This window comes from Halyomorpha halys, unplaced genomic scaffold (assembly GCF_000696795.3).
Source record: "Halyomorpha halys isolate HHAL.00 unplaced genomic scaffold, Hhal_1.1 Scaffold813.1, whole genome shotgun sequence".
Classification (NCBI taxonomy): domain Eukaryota; kingdom Metazoa; phylum Arthropoda; class Insecta; order Hemiptera; family Pentatomidae; genus Halyomorpha; species Halyomorpha halys.
In genome coordinates, this window is record NW_027113046.1 from 196,766 (window position 1) to 212,313 (window position 15,548).

A 15,548-nucleotide genomic window follows, 5' to 3' on the forward strand; every position below is an offset into this window, starting at 1 on the left:
AGTTAGGATGAGTTGGGATGTCAGCTGTGAAAACTGACGAAAGGATTCGACCTGAGGTATACCAGCAGATTGAGAAAAGAAAGATAAATAAGCACTATTAAGATTTACCTGAAATAGTCAATCGGAGAGATAAGAACATATATTGAGAAAGTATGTAGGGGGTAGGAATTTACGGATCTTGTACAGCAGTCCTGGGTGCTCCTAAGAAGAAGCACATTCTGCTTCCCGAGCAGTACATTCTGCGGTCCAATACAGACGAGACAACATCAACCACACTATGACATTACTGGTGAGTAGGGCGTTCGGAATCCAAACTGGTGATCAGGGATTATTTGTTTCGAATCTAGGGGGGGGGGGGGTGCTGGTATACCTCGAATCTAGAGATGGGGTACAGTCGTTTAAAGATGAGTTTACCAAGAATTTTGCCCATTTTAGGTAAAAGAGAGATAGGACGGTAGGAAGATGGATATTCTGGCGGCTTTTGAGGTTTAGAGATTATTTTGATTATGGATAATTTCCATAGGTCAGGAAAACATGTCGATCGGATTACAGATTAAATATTTTACTTTTCATTTTTATGGAATAAAAATTGATTCAAAGTTATATTCAAAATTTTTGTTGCTTTAAATTCATTTTTCTTAATTTAATAACTTATTTATTCAATTTAGTTATTTTCTGCAGAATGTGGTCGAAATAATAACTCTCGTGTCCTATCACACTTAAACTTTCATGAGATTCGATTGAATTTCAAAAAATTCGGACCAGCATGAGTAGGATTTTATAATGAAAGTTGAAATAAGACATAAAATTTAACTAAGTATATATCATTTATAAAATAAATAGAACTAATAGTCCAAAATGAGCAAAATTTTCATCAATTAAAGCGTTGTTATGTTTATTAAAATACATAAATAACTTCATGTTCTGCTAAAATTTTTAGTCTTAAACATATAAAAGGATATTTTACGTATAATTTATACTTTGTTTGAACTAATTTGATACAAGAGCTACTAGTTTTTATTTTTGAAAGAAAACAAATGTGAATTTTGGTAGAAGAATATGCCGATATCATTTTCCGCTTTTTTCTCGATAAAATATAGCAGTTTCAGAATGTTATACTTTCTTTTTCAGCTCCTAGTCTATCGGACAAAACAGGTAGATATGTATAGATTTTTTGAATATAGGAACACCACAAAATTTTTATCGAAATCGATTAGGGTACTTATCAGTATCAATATAACCGTCAATGAGAAAATAAAAAAGGAATATTTTAAGATGTAAGATTTATTTCATTAAATATTATTATTGGTGCTACTTGTAAGCATGTCTTGTATCCATTTAGACTTGTCATTTTCACGATCAATCCCGCCTTCAGATTTTGGGTACCAAAATCCCTCCTTGCTCCTTATATTTACTCAAATAACTTTGATGTCGGCGTTAACAAATACAGATAGTACACCCAAGATTAGGCCGTTGTACATAAGAGAGAAGAGGTGACACCTTAACAACCTCTTGTAAGTAGCGGCGCTGGATCGATTCCTGCCTGGTCGCGTTGACTTTTATTTCGTGGTGATCCCACAGAATGAAAACTCGACCCTCCCACTCTGATTAGAATAGATTGGTTAGCCATGAGATAACCATCCCGTATTTCAGAAAAAAACAGGTAGGAGATAAAAAAAAAAAGAGAGTACATTCGATGAATAGTGACACTATAAAATTAGATTTGATAAACACAAGATTTTTATTCTTTGCCGATTTGAGTATAACAAATAAATATTTTTCGTAGTGCATACATTTTTTTCAGCGATCTTCAGAATTTTTCTAATTAAGCCTTTTATTTCTGGATAAGATAAAATATTGATAAAAATGAGAAAGTTTCTCAGCCTTTTTGAATTTGCACAAATTCTTGAAATTTTCCGAGTAACCGTAATGATATATTTTTTGATTGAGCGTGGCCATAGGAAGTTGGTCACTGGCTATGGAGTATATTAAAGCTTGAAGGTCTAGTGGGGGTAGCTTGGATCCTCAGTCAGTCTTCATCCATCACAGCTCTTCGCACCAGTGGTGAGTACGCTCCTGGATTCATCACTATACAACATAAATATACATATACATAAACAAATATGTATATACACTATCTATCTTTAACTGTTGATGTCAATAGTTTCGTACTTCAAAATGGTATACGTTAAAAATAAAAAAAGTTCCTACAACTTGTATATACTTCTTTAATATGACAACTTCAATTAATTCGTATCAATTTATATATATTTATAGTTTTTACATATACCAAATTTTTTTTCAAATTTAACTATGAATTCTATGTTCAATAAACAAAATTAAAATATTTTTTTTCCAAATGTTAAAATTAAAATTTCAATATTTTTTATCATACATTATTGTTTAATTTTTTATATTCCTCTTTAAAATGATCCCTGACTTTACATATAATACACTTAATTATTTTAGAAAGGAAATATCCGATATTTCAAAACGATTTTCGCGGGAAAATTTTGAAAAAAAAATTAAATGGAAATTAAAATTGATTATAAAATTAATTTTTTTAGATATAAAGTTTTATTATAGCATACAATTTTCACCAAATATTATTGACAATAATGTTTTTTTCAATAAAAAAATATATTCGTATTGAATCTGATTGTAAGAAAAGATATAAGCAGAAAGTTCAGGAAAATAATTCTGCCATAAATGGATTTTTTTTTCTATAATACTCCGAACTGAATACCATGAACACCTAATCATATAAGATAGAGAAGTTCTTCAGAAATAAAGAAAACACGAAATGGCGTTTTATCAACAGTTTACGATAATATTTTTATTTAAATTTTGCATTGAAATAAATTATTTTCGTTTAATAATTTTCAAGATGTTTCTTACATGTATTGAGCCATATAATATTAAATAAAGTGACAAATCCATTTTTATTAGATAATATATAAATAACAGATCTCACTTGCGCAAAGAGATACACACCGTATTAAGTCCACTCTTGCCTATTTCGGAGATAAATTACTATACAATATTCGCAGAATAAAAATCCGAAATTAAAAAAAAAAAAATCAACTATTATATACACTCGAGTTTATACGAAGAGAAGTCAGGCATCTGTAATAACCCCAAAAAATTAGAAAACTACTTAAATACAAAACCAATGTTTTAATTGCATATATTAATTTATAAATTGTTATTTATCTTTTTAATTTTCATTTCTTTACATGAAACTATAATTATAATTATCCCAATTTTTAAATACAAATGAAGATATGTTTATAGAGATTTATATCCTTCAAATAAGAATAAGAAATAAGAAATACTAAACAAATGTTATTATATCACACTCATCTAGAACTTTTTTTTTTTTTATTCTATGATACAAAAGTCAGTTTTGTTGCTTTACTAACTTATGTAACGTAGAAACTTCTTTAAAATTTCGGAGTATCTTTATATTTTTGTATTAATCATAAGAGAAAATGGCCAATGTACTACCAAGTTGGGATCCTTCATAATTCCGTTCTGCTATCATAGAATTGATTACGTAATTTATCATAAGCATTATCATTAAGGATTAAGTTCTGAATCACATTTTCAATTACAATTCCTCCGAACGTATTAAATACCTTTAGTATTTAATTATCCACCAATATTCCTGTATGGAAATTTATTTTTCATATATATATTTTAATCATACTTCAGAAAAAAAGAAAAACAGCTTTATGCTCATATCTTAAAAAAATTTAAATTCAAAGTTTAGAGTTGAAAAAATTTGAAACATATTTCCCAATTGGTATTCATTCTTTAGAATACTTTATAGTTGTTTCTCCGAGTTTTTTTTTATATCTTGCATAACAACATATTAAATACCTACATAACTATTTATTTAACATTAATACATAGTACAGCTATTCCTTCACTTATTTGGGTTTTGGACTTACAGAGGATACCAATCAAAGTAGGCAGGACATTTTTATATACGGTTTAGTTCATGGAAATAAACCAGAAAAATCGACTATATTCACAGATATAAATACCGATTTTATTATTACCCACCAAAATTTAGTTATTGTTAGAAAACGTCTTAGCGAAGTCTCCAGTTATGTTTTAAGCGATTCTGAAATATATTATTCAATATAACTGATAACAAAAAAAGCAAAGAGGATTAAAAGATAAGGAAAGGAATCGAAGAATATGGTCAAATCTTTAATGTCATTAACCTCCAATGTAGTATATAAAGAGAAAGTTTCGAACGACCTTGAAATATTTCGAATCTGAGTTTTTAATGGAAATACACGTGTTTTAAAAAAAAAAAAAAAACCTTGCTAAATTGTTTGTTTTTGTATAGGTACGTGAACCTAATTCAGAAATGAAAAGTTGGAAAAAATTTAAATTACAAATTAAGGGTTGGTATACGCCTTATACGTAACTGGAAATGGTACTTTATATCATAATTTTTACTATTTTCTCAAAAACGGCTCTATTAAACTACTCAAATCAATAAATAATAAATAATTAAATGGATTTTAATATCAGCTGATACTATCCTCAAGTAGTCTATGGCTACTTTTCGAATTTTCAAAAAAAGGTTTCTTTAATTTTGTGTACTTGAAATTATTAACCATCTCTCATTTTGAGCAGTAAGGAATAATAAGTAAATATAAAATAATATGATAATTGACTATAAAAGAAAATAAATGTTTTCATAATTGTTATGACTATTATCATAACTTTTTGACTATTGCCATAACAACCATGGAAACATGAAAACATAGTAATATTAGTTTTCTATCCACGAATATGGGCTTTTACACCTAAATGGAAAAAAAAATATGTCATTATGAAGTTTCTGTTTATTCGTAGGTTCTAATTTTCAAAATAATCATTTTAAAATGCACTTAAGGGTTCAACATACTTACAAATAGCAAGAGTACAACAACTAGTAAATTTTGCTTACTTAAGTGTAGTATTTATTTTAGAACAGGATAAGTGAAATTACTTTGAAATTCATTCTGGTTAAGTGAAATGTTTTTCCAGGGAGCTGTCAATGAATTCCGTTCTGAGTTCATAACTAATGGAAAGTGTCTAATATATGTATATAAAAAAAAAGTTTTAAATGTTTTAAAATATACGTAGCACACCCAAAAAAAAAAATGAGATTAATATATATAAAATTTTAGACTGCAATTAAATCTTCAAGCATCAACATGCATACAAGAGCTTTTCCAGATTTTATTTGTTATAAATGGAAAATTTTTAAACAGAATATATTTCTCCTTTTCTCTTTGAATTAATTAAATATCTGAGAACTATTCTTTTTAAATTTAATTGTTATATATTCTTCTATATACTTTTATTTGAAAATTATAAACTATATTTACTATACTTAAATAATAATTGTATCAATTAATATGATACGATAATTATTGTTTTCACTTCAATTTTTTTATATAATATTTAATTGGTAAGTTAATCATGCGGCTGTTTTCCGGTTTAATTTTAATATTATTAATTAAATGCAAATTTCAGACTGTATTACTACTATAAAAATTAAACTAAGTAGATTTACCCCTGGGGTATAAGCGATACGAGATTAAAAGAAATGTTTCTAAACTAGTTCTATTCCAGAATTAATCATATTGCGAGACCAGTTAGGCAGACAGTAGCCATAGGCATAGTACCGGATTAAGCCAAATTCGTGAGACAGAAACAGGTTTATTGATAATATACTATAAACAAAATATATGATTTATTTCTGTGTTAAATTTATTATTAGGGTGAAGTGGGGTGAGTGAACCCGTGGATTAAGTGTGATCATGGTGGATGTGTAAATCAGGTCTGTTATAGTTCTTTATTTATTTAATTTTTTATACTTTGATTAAACAGGAAAATTTAAAAGCAAATAAAAATAAAAAAGAAGACAATTTAACTGATTACAATCAGCAAGGGCATATTTTTAAATTTATATTTATATCAATTTGTTTTTAATTTCAATAATAAATATATTTTCTATGTTTCTCTTCTCTAGGAAGCTACTGATTAATTATAATATTTTCATAGTAATTTATTTATTGATAGATTTTACAATCTGGCACACAATTGTGGGCAATAGGTTATAGTGAAGAATAAAAATAAATAAATAAGAATAAAAATAAATGAAAAAAAAACACATCAAAATAAATAAATCTCTCGTGTGGGGGATAGAGTAGAGCTCAAAAGATCCCAGCGCATCCCTCTCGCCGCATCACTGGTAATGAGCCAGTGGAGGCTGAGCAAGTGCGCTAAAGCCGCAAACACTCAACTTGAGTGGAGAATCTGACCATTGCCAGAACTACAATTGTCTATTTTTATTTTACAATAAGTTTCTTGGCCACTACCGTTTCAACCTTCTAGGTGGACTGTAGTGATAGGTGGAACTAGATAAGGTTTGAACCAAAGGATTAGGATGGTTGGAAAGGTTTATATGAAATTTTAATTATAATATTAATTCTATATATTAATCGTAATATTACTAGTATTAATACTCAGTAACCGTGACCGTTCACATGACTTTACAGTCATAAATTATTCGAAAGTGAATATATTTCATATTTCAACCTTGCTATTATAAAATTAAAACAAAAGCATAAAAAATCTTTTTCAAAAAACTGTCCTTATTTTTTTTATCAAAAAATTTAATATTTTAGTATTTCTTAAAGTTTTATTTTACCCAAAAACTAGTAATTACGATACATAATTAATTAACAATATAATCATTTAGAATGAAAATAATTTTTTAAAAATAAATATCTATTAACTATTTTTCAAATCGTTACAATGTTATACCATCATTAATTTATAAAAATAAACTTCAATTCTTGTTTCTTGATCACAGTGGACTTTTCGAGCTAAAACTAATTCGTCTCCAACTAGTATAAGAGCCCAAGAGGAGAAGAAAGTCAGTTATTTCACCCCAATTTTTTATTACTTTAATGAAAATTATGTATAATTAATAGTCAAAATTGATGAGTCTGCAAATGAGTGGCCAAGTATAGGTCGGAGGAATAAAAAATGGCTACTTTTTAGAAACGCTAAGAGTAATTAATTTTTCATTCGGAGCTCTATATCTTTAAAATTACCAACAACACTAGAAAATCTAAGAGAATATCATTTAAAGTAGAATAAATTTTCTAAACTTTAAGCCCTAATAGAGCTATTTACGTTCAATAATTCTCGATATATAGCTTTTTAAAAAGCGATATTTCATAAAAATGTTGTACAGAACGTACTGAATGATCAGTAGGTAGTACAACTTATATTGAAAAATTTATATCCCAAAAACCATTTGACGTGAACACGTCTGTTAGCACTCAAATTAAAGCTAGTTTAATGGGATATGAAGTGGTTTATGGCGTTTATCGTCGTTGGAGTAGTAGTTTTCGTAATATTTGCTAAAATAAATTGATATATAGTTGTTCAGACAAATTTTCATTTGGCAAATTTATATTCATATGCGAATATCATAAAAACTACTACCCCTACGTAGATAAGTGTAATAAACTACTTTATATTAAGTTAAATTTCCTTTATTCCGAGTGCTGGCAGACATATATGCATCTTATGGATCTAGAGATATATTTTTTCAAAAATAAAACATTTTATACGAACAACTAGTAATTAACTGCTACTCCTACAAAGATAAACGTTACAAACTATTTTATAGTAAATTTAACTAGCTTTAATTTGAGCGCTGACAGGCTTCTGTATGTCCTACGGGTTCTGAAATAAAGTTTTTCAAACCTCAAACTTATTGTCCAGTTGTTTGGATAAATCAATTTATGTTAGGAAATATCATAAAAAATAATATTCCTACGATGGTAAAGGTCATAAAATACTTTATAGTACGTAAAACTAGCTTTAATTTGAGTGCTAATAGACATCTATACGTCACATAGTTCCTGAGATAAAAATTTCTCAAAATAAATTAACTAAATTCTAATCTTTCAGTAGATTTTTAAGAAATGTTGCTTTTTAAAAAGCTATATCTCGAGAACTATTGAACGTAAATAGCTCTATTAGGGCTAGTATTTCAGAAAATTTACTCTCCTTTAAATAATGTTCTTTAAGATTTTCTAGTGTTTGGTAGTTTTTAAGATATGGACCTACGAATGAAAAAATAATTTTTTTTTTAACATTTTGAAACAGCCGCCATTTTTTATCCCCCTACCTATACTTGGCAGACTCATCAGTTTTGACTAGTAATTATTCTTAGTTTTCATTAAAGTAATCAAAAATTGGGGTGAAATATTTTTCTTTTTTTCTTCCCGGCTCTTGTACTAAACCTTTCCATCAACTAACTTTGCATTATTTTTATATCTCGTCGTTTCTTCCTGTAGAAAAAAAAGTCTTTATTGTATATCACATAAAGATATATTTTTCTGACGGGTTAGGTTGTATATATGATAAATACCTAATGTAGGGTAATGAAAAAACTAAAGATGAGCTGTTTTCAGCTCGAAACTTCCACTGTAATAAATAATACAAGAAGTAAACTAATATTCGGATTTGTCCTCGAAATGATATAATTGATAGAAAAGTAGCTTTTTCCCCATAAAGTCATCGGGAACATATGTTTTCTCATCGACAATTTTGTTTCATGAAAATGATCATAGGAATTTTCTTCTGATTTCTTTCAGTATATGTAGGAATAAATCTACGTTTTAAGACAATTTTCGCTATAAAACTTTTACAACCGTAGAAAATATTTTTTCATTAATATTTGATTAACTATTAAAAATGAGGAGTTTTTTTTTCTATCAAAAGTTAAAATATCCACGTTAATTAAAATATTTTTTTACAAATTAAAATTTTAAACCAAAAACACATTCAGTTTAATTCAAAATTCGAATTTTCTCATGACAATTAAATATTAAAAATCAGCATTTACAATTAAAATTTCAATTATCTACATGTGATGCCACCATAATGATTTTTAAATAATTTTTCTTATATATGTTGACATTTGATAGAAAATTTCTCAAATATGAATGTTACACATTGATATAGATTAAAAAAAAAATTTTCGCGAAATTTTTAGAGAAATAATTTTCAGAATACAAATAACACGACTTACGTTTTAATAAAAAATTATAAATAAATACAATTTAGTGATAGGAGGTAGCTCAATGGTAAGGCACTGGGCTACTAACTCTAGTAGCTGTGGTAGATAATTTTTTTCTTTTTCACTGTAGCCGTGAATTAGCCCTGTTGGTTGGAGAGCCATAAAATGTGTACCATTAATTGGGTAAGAATACCATGATCGAGCGTGATTCTGACTAAATCAACTCCTTGCACATCCGTTGGCCTAACAGTACTTTTTACAAAACAGTGCACCCCCGACCCTTCATGGGTTGCAGCAGTGCAGATTTAATTTTTTTTTTTAATAAAGAAAAATTCAGTAATACAACAGATGGTATTTTGGATTATATTTTTTATTTTTTTTTTTATCTGAAAATGTTTTTGTTCTTTTTAACTCTCTACTTACAGTTAATAAAGTTTGATCAAAACGAATCTATAGTTGAAGGATGGTTAAATTAAATTAAATCTATATATATTTTTTTTTTACATAAATTGCCCTTAATTAAGATTTTTTTTTACCAATTTTCGTGTTGTACCTAATGTATTAGAAAAAAAGGACAAGTTGATTCATTTGAATGTTTCATCTGAAGTCCAAGCAGCAAACGAGCAAGTATCTAACTAATAATTATCGAACTGAAACTTTTGTGAAGATCTTAAAGCATACTCATAAAAAATAAAAATACATGCATATTAAATAAGCACCTCAGAACTCAAGCGTTCTAGAAGAATTCTATAATTTCTTATTAAAGTCAAAGAATAGAATAGATGGTTTTATGACTCATTATTACCGACGTGACAATGATGAATTTTAAAATATAAACTGTATAATTAGAAATAAGTATATACTAAAAGTTCATTACACGGTCAGTTAATTTTTCTATGAAGAGGTGGAATCCTTTAATTATGGGTTAATGATAGCTGAATAACGTTACAGTAAAGCTATTGTCCTTAGTGATATTTCTAATCTCGTCGACTATTTAAGTAACGATATAGTATCACTGCTCCAATGAAGGAGTATATAACGATAACCTTTATAGTTTAATTTCGTTACAGAGACTATAGCTCATAAAATGTATAAACTTCCTCCGAATAATACTTGTTACTTTGGTTAATTGTTTTCAATAATTAATTATAGTAATCGACTAAGGAAAATAATTTTAATCATCTCAAATATTGAGGTTATACGTTCTAAGATATGTTGTAGAATTAAAAAAACAGAATAAAAACAAAAACACATCCGGGCATAATTCTTGGTCTTTTTGGGTTTTTTTTTAGAAAATGGTTAAGTAATTCTTTTTTGACTATTGGCACCTAAGGCATAGGTCTCCCACAATGATATATATTTCGTTTAAAAATTGCGCCTCATTAAAGGTTTCATCATCATAGTGTGAAAATAAAGGATTCATCCATACTATTTTGTAATCACTATTCCAAAGCCTTAAAATTAAAAATAATATGATTTCTTTTTTTATATATTTTTTTCTTTTGTAACGTTTCGGCTCCCGATGCCGATGTAAATCGGGTAACTCATGTAAGATGGGTAGCTGTGTGATCGAAAGCCAATATAGAAGAGCGTGTGACGTTGCCTTAGTAACCTCGAATATACAGCGGCGCCAATTCAAGTCCGGCTGGGCGGGTAGACTTTTATTTCGTGGCAGTCCCACGTAATGAAAACTCAACCTTCCCACTCTAGTAAGAATAGATTTGTAACCTATACAATTACCTACTTCTACGTTTGTTGTGATACTTACTCATACGTCCTCCAAATTAACTCATGTACCGTCAATTATCTTTAAAATTATAAAAACATTTCTTCATTTTTGAAGATTTGAAAACAGCTCGTTGAAGATAATGTTTTTGAACAAACAAATGACAAAGTCATCTGTGATAGATTTCGATTCATAAACACATAAAGATTCTTATAACCATCCATTTACATCGAACGAAGTAAGGAAAATTGACAATTAATTTTAAATTTAAGTTTATATAATAACTGAATATTTGAATATTTCTAATCTTTATCGTATATAATTGAGTGAACCTGTCATTAAATCTTCTGAATACCTATAGTTTGTATTCCGAATTGAGATTTAAGTAAGTTTTTAAATATCACATTAACTTGCGTTTTTATGTTATAGTTATAAATCTCAATAAACAAATAAAAACAAAAGAAAATGGAGGCATGTATTTTTTCCCATCAGTCAGAACTTACAACAATCGTAGAAAATTTATATTAAAAACTTGGAAATTCAATTTGAAAACGACAATCATCTTAATATATAACGACATTCTCCAAATCACCATGTATATAACGAGTGGTCTAAATTGATTAATTAATAAATGTTTTTACTAGAATTTCTGTGAAATATTCTTAATTATCAGGTTAGTAAAACCTAGGTTTCAAGTTCTGGTTTCAAAACCTGAAAGAAAAAATTAATGTTTCATACGGAGCTCTATATCTTAAAAACTACCAACAATACTAGAAAATCTAAAAGAACATTATCTAAAAAAGAGTAAATTTTCTGAAATATGAGTCATAATAGAACTATTTACGTCCAATAGTCTCGAGAATAGCCTTTTAAAGTAGGCTATTAGTACTCAAATTAAAGCTAAATAATTGTACTATAAAGGAGTTTATGACCTTTACCTTCGTAGGAATAGTAGTTTACATGATATTTGCTAAAATAAATTGATGTATAGTTGTTCGGACAATAAGTTTGATTTATAAAGACCTTTATTTCAGAAACCATAAGACGTATGGATGTCAGTCAGGACTGAAATTAAAGCTAGTATAAAATACTACTATAAAATAGTTCAAAACGTTTATCTTTGTAGGTGTAGTAGTTTTTATGATATTCGACAAAATAAATTTACAAAATGTTGATTTCTAGTTGTTCCTATAAAATGTTGGATTTTTGAAAAAATATATCTCTAGATTCATAAGACGCACATATGTCTACCAGCACTCTAAATAAAGGAAATTTAGCTTACATATATATACATATTCTTCCGGATCAAAAAGATCAGTAAAATTCTTAGCACGTGGAAGAGGCCTTATTCTTTTTATGTCGTATTTCTTGGCACCCTTCTAATAAGTGAGCTATACCGGCTATCCATCATTCATTTTCGCATTCCTTAAATTAAAATACTCTGTTCATTTTCAGACCCATTTTAGATGATTATATTTATATTCACAGCTTTGGATAGATCTTTCATTACTGTCCCAATTTTCATGTTATGTTATTTTATTTTGAAGAGGTTTGTCTCTGAATAAATAAAGAATTTTATTGTTATCTTCTTTATTTTGCAAGTATTTTTCAGATTGTTGACTTAAGATGTGCTGTCTCTGCTATTAGTACAAGACCCGTGAAGAAAAAAAAGGAGTTATTTCATCCCAATTTTTAATTGCTTTTATGAAAACAAGGTATAATTTCTAGTCAAAACTAATGAGTCTGCCAAGTATAGGTAGGAGGATCAAAAAATGGCGGCTTTTTGGAAACCGTTAAAAACCTTAATTTTTCATCCAGCGCTCTATATCTTAAACACTACTACCGACATTAGAAAATTTAAATGATCATTATTTAAAGAAGCGTAAATTTGCTGAAACATTTTCCCTAATAGAGTTGTTTACGTCCAATAGTTCTCGAGATATAGCTTTTTAGAAAGCAATATTTCAAAAAAAATTTACTCAAAGTTTAGTAGTAAGTGATTTAATTTTAAGAAATCTATATCTCAGGAACTATGTGACGTATAGATGTCAATCAGCACTCAAATTAAAGCTAGTTTAATGTACTATAAAGTAGTTTATGACCTTTACCTTCGTAAGAATACTAGTTTTTATGTTATTTGACAAAATAAATTGATTTACAGTTGTTCATATAAAATGTTGATTTTGAATAAATATATCTATAAATCCATAAGACGCACATATGTCTGCCAGCACTCAAAGTAAAGTAAATTTATCTTACTGTAAAGTAGTTTATGACACTTATCTTCGTAGGGGTAGTAGTTTTCATGATATTCTCATATGAATAAAAAAGTGGCAAATAAAAATTTGTCTGAACAACTATAAATCAATTTATTTTGCAAATATGATGACTACTACTCCTACGAAGGTAAAGGTCATCTACTACTTTATAGCCCATTAAACTGGCTATAAAATTTAATTATTTTTAACGTTTTAAAGTATTGCCATTTTTTATTCCCCCTACCTATACTTGGCAGACTCATCAATTTTACTCTTAATTATAAATAGCTTTCATTAAAGTAATAAAAAATTGGGGTGAAATGAGTGCCTTTTTTTACTCTTGGGCTCTTGTACTACAGGTATTTATAGAATTTTGTCATTTTCTATTATCAGTTTTTATAGCTTTAAATATGTACATATATATAGATATAAATGTACTAACTTTATTTATAACATACATGTTTATGTTTTAACTTTACTTGGAGAATTTCAAGTTTCCCACTTAAACATTGAGTAAAATTTCTTAATTAACATTTTTATTTCGTATATATAGTCTTTAAGTTAGTTCTGAAAAATTTACTTTAACCGTCGGCACAATGTAAAATTTGTTACAGTTTTTAATTAATTTCACTATAAAGCCTTGTGATTTAGGCTTCTAATAATATAGTAACTTTATTTATAAGATACAAGTTTATTTTTTAACTTTTACTCTGAGATGAATTTAGTATCACTTCCTTGTGATAATAGTTTCTTACTTGAGTGAAATTCATTGTTATTTCAGAGAAATTTCAAAACATACATTTTTTATTTCGCAGTTATAGTCTTGATGTTATTTCTGAAAAAAATATTTTGACCTTTGACCCAATGTAAACTTTTTATCGGAATCTGAGTCATTTTTGTCTTATAAAAGTTTTCCACCGATGACAATATCCGTGACTCCTCAACAAGAAAAGAAAGTTTTAAGACATTATATTAAAGTAAACAAATAAAAAAATGGATTTCTTCTGATCCTTACGTGACCTTCACAATAGAGCGAGGTAATCTAAGGATATGATATATAATATTATAATGCCAGCAATAAGGCCGTTTATTCAGGACTGTTCATTTCTCATTGTTCGCTTCCGATACCACGTCCTTGCCCAACAACGGCCACGAAATAATCCCCTTATCTCTAATGTTTCTGTCGTTGGCTTATCAACATAGAATTTTACCTACCAACAAGTTCCTCTAGCGGTCAATTCGCTCAGAATAAAAAATATTTGCTATTTAAGAAAAAAACTGATATCGTAAAATAAATTTTATTTACTGGTCTGGTTCACCGGCTTACTACTATATTCCAACTGTTTTAATTTTTTTTTTTTATTAAAAGTAGTTGCTATTGGAAAATAATGATACATAGTGCCAAAATCAAGGCAATAAGTATAAACGTTTTAAGTATTCAGTCGCATCATATACACAGGCTAAAGCAATAATAAAAAAAAAAAAATGATAATTGTAACAAAATAAAAATTGTTTTTTATCAAAATATAAATAAAGAAATTACAGGTATAATATCTATAACGATTATTCAATCGATATTATTATAAACACTTATTAAAATATAAAAGAATAATTTATAGAGGAGAAAAAAAATTAAATTTAAATAAAAATAAAATAATTACATCTGCCAAATTCGTACTTGTAAACAATATTTACATTTTGTATTGGGAATTCTTAACCAATCTTCAACCCCCTCAGAAAATTGACAAAATGTTTCGAAACCATTAGCGATTTAACCAACGACGCCACTGCCTCCTAATTTTATGAAGATTTGAAGCAGCTTAACCCTTTCTACCGTTTTATTTTCTGCCATTCCTCTTCTAACCAATCATCCAATCCCATCGTTCATCAAACATTTTCGATCTCTCTGAATTCAAATTCACTGTCCTTTACCACAATACAATACCTGTTTTCATTCTACAGATTTATAAAAAACCCACAAAAATTTGCAGACGGCTTTATAAATGTCCTTTTTTTTAATAATAAAAATATATCAGCAAATAATTTAAATGTTTATCTTTTAAACGAAATGAAAATGTAGAGGGAATATACAACCAAGATCCAAATCCGGGACTAAACAGAACTATTGTATCTCATTTATAGTTGTTACGACTTTCCGTTTTATTTGCAACTACGTAACAAAGGTATTAATCGCCCATACTCCATACCTTTATTGTGTTCCTCACGTTTTTGTAATTTATTAGGTTGTTCCAATTCCAAGAAACGGATTTCCTCTGCACTCCTTCCTCTAGTTCTGATAAGCCCCACCATTATTCATTTGTGAGCATAGAAGCTCATGTCAGAATTTTTTTTTTTTAATTATTTATTTAATGTAATTTACAACTGTCCAAATAATACAATAGGTAAATGTGTAGTATGTTTCATATACACTTGAAAATCTTGGGAAGGAACC

General features: G+C 28.0%; 1 protein-coding gene across 2 annotated transcripts in view; it reads left to right on the forward strand.

Moving 5' to 3' along the window:
• The first annotated feature begins 2,011 nt into the window (after positions 1-2,011).
• LOC106686381 (synaptic vesicle glycoprotein 2B) overlaps positions 2,012-15,548 on the forward strand; it is a 97,855-nt gene continuing 84,318 nt past the window's right edge. Inside the window, exon 1 of one of the 2 annotated variants that reach the window (XM_014429657.3) lies at positions 2,012-2,064. The gene's annotated coding sequence lies outside the window, so the exon portion shown is untranslated. The remainder of the gene's footprint in view (positions 2,065-15,548) is intronic. The other variant, XM_067050681.1, reaches the window with a different exon arrangement.